This window comes from Nicotiana tabacum, chromosome 19, assembly GCF_000715075.1.
Source record: "Nicotiana tabacum cultivar K326 chromosome 19, ASM71507v2, whole genome shotgun sequence".
Taxonomy (NCBI): Eukaryota; Viridiplantae; Streptophyta; class Magnoliopsida; order Solanales; family Solanaceae; genus Nicotiana; species Nicotiana tabacum.
Genome location: NC_134098.1, coordinates 64294198 through 64300241, shown reverse-complemented (window position 1 = coordinate 64300241; position 6044 = coordinate 64294198). Strand labels below are relative to the sequence as shown.

Sequence of the window (6044 nt, the reverse complement as noted above, 5' to 3'; positions counted from 1 at the left end):
TGGTAATTTGAGCAAAGGATTTGGGGAATGTGTGCCATATTTGGCCTTATCAATTCATATTCAGGTTTGTGGGAAGACTCAGAGTTTATGCTTCGTGTAGATGTAATGCACAGGGAGAGTGAGACAGTCGGGTGTTTCCTTGAGAAAGTGTCCATGTCCTAGCAAGGCCTTGGAGTTGATCATGTATGGGAACAAGTTAGAGCAAGTGACTCTCAATAACGGTCCTAGTGGATTCAAAAATTTAAAGTGTGGTGTCTAAGGATCTTGAGTCTATAGTATGGTTGAGTATCGAGCTTTTGCAGCAGATTATTAAACAGGTCTTGGAGTACTCTACGTTATCTTCAGGTTGTGGTGTAGCATTGGAAAAATGGAAGAAAATAACTTCGGATTCATAAAAGAAGTATCAGAATGGGTATACCAGTTGAAGATGTAAAAAGTGCGCACAAGAAGGGATATGAGATAATTAGTGGGTTTTGAAATAGCGTGGTCTCGTGAAATAAGGTCACTTGGGATGAGTGCGAATTTGAGTTCGTGATATAATGAACGAAGCTATTATTATTTCTAAGGCAAGTTGAGAGTAAATCGAGAAAAAAAATGGATCGGCTAACAATGGTTGAATCGACACGATGGTGGCAATGATCAGTTCCTTCATCGCATTGAATTATGCATGTGATTTGTGGCGGTACGTGCGAGGCTTGACGACCGCCGTAATTGATTTTATTTTGGAGAAATTCAAGTATTATGACATGTTATGTGTAGAGGGATCCCAGAAGAGTTATGGTGGTTTATACCACTACCTAAGGCCGGTATTTTCTACGGATATGGGAATTCAGCCACGTGTTGCAATGGTTCTCTTGAAATGAGTTAAGAAGAATGTTTCTATATGATGAAGTGTTTACCCTATTAAGTGGTTCGGGAGTTATGATGAAATTCTTGTACTCCTGCGCATTGGCGTGATTAAGTGCACTAAGTAGCATGGGATTCGAAAGTTGAGGATTTATGATATCGGTTCGGTGTTGACAAGGATGTTATGAGCTCGGATGAGCAGGAAAGGGATTTAAATGTTTAAAGTAAGATGGTATTGTTTTTGGTATCATCTAAGGTCAATGTCAGGTGTAAGGGACCTTGTGTATTGATTTGTGGATTCTTGATATGCTTTACAACATTTTGTGTAACCGGTAACATGAATGTGCAGACTTGTTACCTGGTGTGGAAGGTCATGGGAGCATGTCTCACGGAAATATTGTGTAAGAGTGACGTGTAGTCACTTGATTGAGTGAATATTGAAACCAAGTATGAAGATTGTGGTAATATCGCTGATTCGAGAATTTATGCCTGGAGGGCGCTTGGTTCATTTGGTTGTGGACTGTGAAAGTTTGTTCCGATTATGACGGCTATTCTTGTGTGTTATGGGAAAAAGGGTTATTATGGATCCTAGAAATGTTATTAGCCTAGACCTCAGAAACGGCTTGAGGTCTGTGGATGGATTTAAATATGAATACGGGCTCTATATCAGGCCGGATGTGTTCATTTTAGCATAAAAGCTCCCTATGGAGGAGTATTCGAACGTTGGATGTCGTTTCGTCGTCGGTTATTTCATGTAATACTATATTGTGCCGTGTGAGTAATGAAACGGCTTGATAAATTTCTTATGTGTTGAGGTTCCGCAGAGCGATGGTGTTATGTGAGCAGGATGGCTCTCGGGATTCAGATTATATGTCGCACCTTAGTTGTGCTTGAGTTTTGTAGCGTATGGCGATGTCGGTTCTTCCAGGGATGGTATTATGCACTTAGCGTGCTTGTGTATAATATTCGGATATTTTGTAGTAATGAGCATTCTAGCTTGGTAAGTATTTCCTTAAAGATTCTTTATGTGTAGATCTGGTGGCACACCGCCACGGGTATGTTGTTTGGATCGGGTTGCACGCCGCAACAGTGTGATATTGAGTACAGTCCCCTATATTCTATTTTGTGTGTTTTGTGTCTCATTTTCTGAGGAAGGATCATGACACCTTTTTAGTTGTCTAATTAGTCACGTGGGTCGAGAAATCCTTTCCAGAGTTCGTGTTTCTTATGTATCGCAATCGAGTCCGTAGCTTATTAGCTCATTGTGGCATCATATGAGGCATTTTTATCGTGTCTGAGGTGGTTTATTGCCTGAGCAGCTTATACTTGGTGAGACGAGATTATTGGATTCGGGATTAGTGCGATCGGATTATATGAAGTGTAATAAAGAGCAAATACCATTATTTGGTTATAATGAGGCAATGATTCTTGTCAGAAGGATAAACTCAATAATTGTTGACTCGGCAGTTGGTTAAGAATTTCTACACATTTCTTCCATTGTGGAAGCATTTCAAGAGTTGGAACAGGACTTATATGTATCGTGAGGTGTGTTGTGAATATCAGATTCGTGGAATTTTAGCTATTGTTATCGGAGGATGTTATTATAGTCATGTGAATGATGCGCTGCATGGTATAAATTCAACAAAGGTATGCAACCCTGTATTGGTGCATCGTGTAATGATAGATACGACATTCATAGGTTGGAAACAGGCATGGTGGAGAATTCTGGATGTTAGAATTGGGCTCTAAGGCTTATTTGCCTAAATAAAGGGGAGAATTTTCAGATTGGCTCGAGTTAATGTGCTCAACTGGGTGTGGTAGCACGGGTAGGTGCACGAGGTGTTAAACAATGATTTTGGATAACTCCGGAACACTCCTTAGCACGTTCGAGGACGAACGTATATTTAAGTGGGAGATAATGTAACGACCCTATCGGTCGTTTCAACTTTTAGAACCCCGATCCCCTAAATAAAACTCCCCAGATGTGTTTTGAATGATTTATGACTTGCGGGGATGGTTGGTTCGGGATTTGGAAGTGTTTGGATTGAAATCGGAACACTTGATTTCTTAAGTTAGTCTTATAAGGGCAAATTTGACTTCGGTCAACACTTTGAGAAAACGACCCCGGAATCGGGATTTTAAGTTTCCAGCAGGTTCGTATGTTAATAAGTGAACGAGTCATATTATAAGTGATGTAGGATCTAAGGTGAGCCCTAAGTCTTAATCAAGTTGGAAATTACATGATAGACTAAAGTTCCAAATAAGTACACACAAAAACCTAACTTTGGACGAGCATGCCTATATATATATATAAGGATTTATATGGTGGACAACCTATCAAATGAAAGATCTTCGAGTCTAGTTTCTAAAGCTTTTGACCGTTCGTCATTTGGATATTTCTACAAGGACTTATGGACGTTTTAGTAAATGGTGTCCAGCAGGGCAAAACTTGTAATACGAGGTACAACCTGCACAGAGCAAGGTACAACTCGCTGAAGCACCTGTGCCTTTATAAGGCAGTCACGGGCAGCAGCCATTTTTGGGGATTTTCTTGAGCTAGGGATTGGTTCTTTCATGGTGGATTCGACCTTGGGGACTACTTAAGATTACAAGGTGAGTTTATTTGGATATTTTAAGTTAATAACATCCTATTAACATCCTTCAATCTTTGAAATCCCTAGAAATCTTTCAAGTTGTTCAAGAACACCAAATTTCTCAAACATTGAAATTTCAAGGAAAAGCTTCAAGAAGGTAATACTAAGCTTCAAGCTCATTTCTTATGAGTCGGTGAGAGTAATTCTAATAGTTGTTTCAAGTTGTTATGGTTGGATAATTGATTTCATAAACTCTAGTTCATGACATGAATAGTGTTCTTGAGAAAATGAGGGAAAGATAAATAGTGTTCTTAGAAATGAAATTAAAGGATGCAATGAACCTATGGAATCATATTCTAGCTTAGTTGAAAGTATTCAACTAAGTAATCACCAAATTGAATGTTTTGGAAATGTTGTTTAAGGAAGACGATGAATAGTTATTTGGCGGTGTTGGAGAATTAATGTAGTATCATTGATGACTTCAAATGGGTATTGAATGATAAGAGAATGTGCTAGTAAGTGAACCTATTAGACGATTTGAGCTGGAGGCTTGTAGCCAACTTGAGAGCCATAAATGGATATTGATAAATATTTTTGAGTCATATTTTGATTGTAATTGGGATTATAATTGTAGATATCAATTTGTTGGTGGCGTATGAGTATTTTACTCAATGTTACGATGTCGGAGGAGGATTAAAAGCTTGTGAATGTTAATAAAGCGAAAGCCAGTTTTGGAGCGTTGGGCATCGGTCGAGTTATTTGAAAGGCTTGGGAGCCGGCTATGGAACTTCGGAGCGAGGTAAGTCTCTTGTCTAATCTTGTGAGAGGAAAATTACCCCATAGGTGATTAAATTAATAATGGTTGTTAATTGTGGGGGCTATGTACGCACGAGGTGACGAGAGTCTGTGCGTAGCTACTATTAATGCTAAAGTACGGGTAGTTTAGGACACAAAGCATGAATTACTTGTGTAAATTATATTTTTATTTAATTGAATTATTTGATATATAAATTGTGAATTGTTAGGAAATATAATAAAGATGAAAATTTTATATGCTTAATTTTCTGTTTAAATTAATTAACTGTTTAAAGAAATTGTTCATCCTCCCGAATTTATCTTATATTGAATATACTCTCCTTCCGGAGGTACATAAGAAAATGTCCTCCTTTCTTGTGGAGCGGGCCGAACGCCTCGGCAGGATAGATGCATCTATGGATCGTGCCGCACGTCCCTCGGCAATGTACACGAAACTCTGGATCGGGCCGTACGACCTCGACAGAAATCATGCTTAATAATAATAATAATTACATGATACTTGGACAGTTTATTACAGCTTGTAAAGTTATTTGATAAATTGGAAATTTATTAAAATTGAATTGCAGCTTGTAAAGCTATTTGATAAATTGGAAATTTATTGAAATTGAATTGCACCTTGTAAAGCTATTTGATAAATTGGAATTTTTATTGAAATTGAAGGATTTAATTAATAGATTAGAAATTATTTGAATTGAAGGAATTTAATTAATATATTGAGAATTGTTGGAATTGAAGGAATTTAATTACCTCTGCTGGTACAATAAAATTATTATTAACTATGTGAATCACGTTGATATAAATATTTCTATTTTCATGATTATTTAATATTATTGACCCATAGTGAGTGTCATAGTCGGCCATCTCGTCTCTACCTCTTCGAGATTAGGCTTGATACTTACTAGGTACACGTTATTTTCGTACTCATACTGCACTTGCTGCATATTTTATTGTGCAGGTACATATATGTATAGCGGCCTCGTGGGCGCAGAGGTATGGTTAATAATTGTGGGGACATAGGTGAGCTGCATTCTATATTACGATCCGCAACTAATAGAGTCTCCTTCAGAGTTATTATATTTTCCTGTCTAATTTGTATTCTAGACAGATGCTCTATTTTATTTTAATTCCCTAGTAAATGCTCATGCACTTGTGACATCGGATTTTGGGATGATTATGGGTTGCACTGTATTGGAAATTTTTAAAGATATTAGTACGTATTTGGTAAATGTCATCTTCTGCTATTTAATTGAGGGGAACAACTATGACTTCAAAAATATTAAAATGAGAATTTATTTAGTATTTATTGTTGGCTTGTCTGACAGCGGTGTCCGACGCCATCACGACCTATAGGTGAAATTGGGTCGTGACAATCAACATATGCATTTCTGCTAGCTAATTAAGATATCTTTTTAATTCTATCTTGCGATTTGCACAAATTACATTTTAATCTAATAATAGAAATATTTCTCTTAATTCTGTTGCAGCGTGCAACCCGCTCTCACAATATATTCCTTTTAATCAAGTCTGTCATATATTTATTTCAATCAAGTATATATATATATATAGACTTTTAAATAAATCTGTTGCGGCGTGCCAATATGGACTTTTTAATAAGTCCGATCCCCCAATATATATATATGTATGTCGACTTTTAAATAAGTCTGTTGTGGCGTGCAGCCTGATCCTCCAATATAGACTTTTAATAAGTCTGTTGCGGCGTGCAACCCGATCCTCCAATATGGACTTTTTAATAAGTCTGTTGCGGCGTGCAACCCGATCCTCCAATAT

At 37.4% G+C, this 6044-nt stretch overlaps 1 long non-coding RNA gene across 1 annotated transcript; it reads left to right on the top strand.

The window, feature by feature from the left end:
- The first annotated feature begins 3453 nt into the window (after positions 1-3453).
- Positions 3454-5408, top strand: LOC142173888 (uncharacterized). The gene is made up of 3 exons (XR_012703248.1): positions 3454-3597; positions 4075-4239; positions 5212-5408. It is a non-coding gene; the product is annotated as an uncharacterized LOC142173888 (long non-coding RNA).
- The last annotated feature ends 636 nt before the right edge of the window (positions 5409-6044 follow it).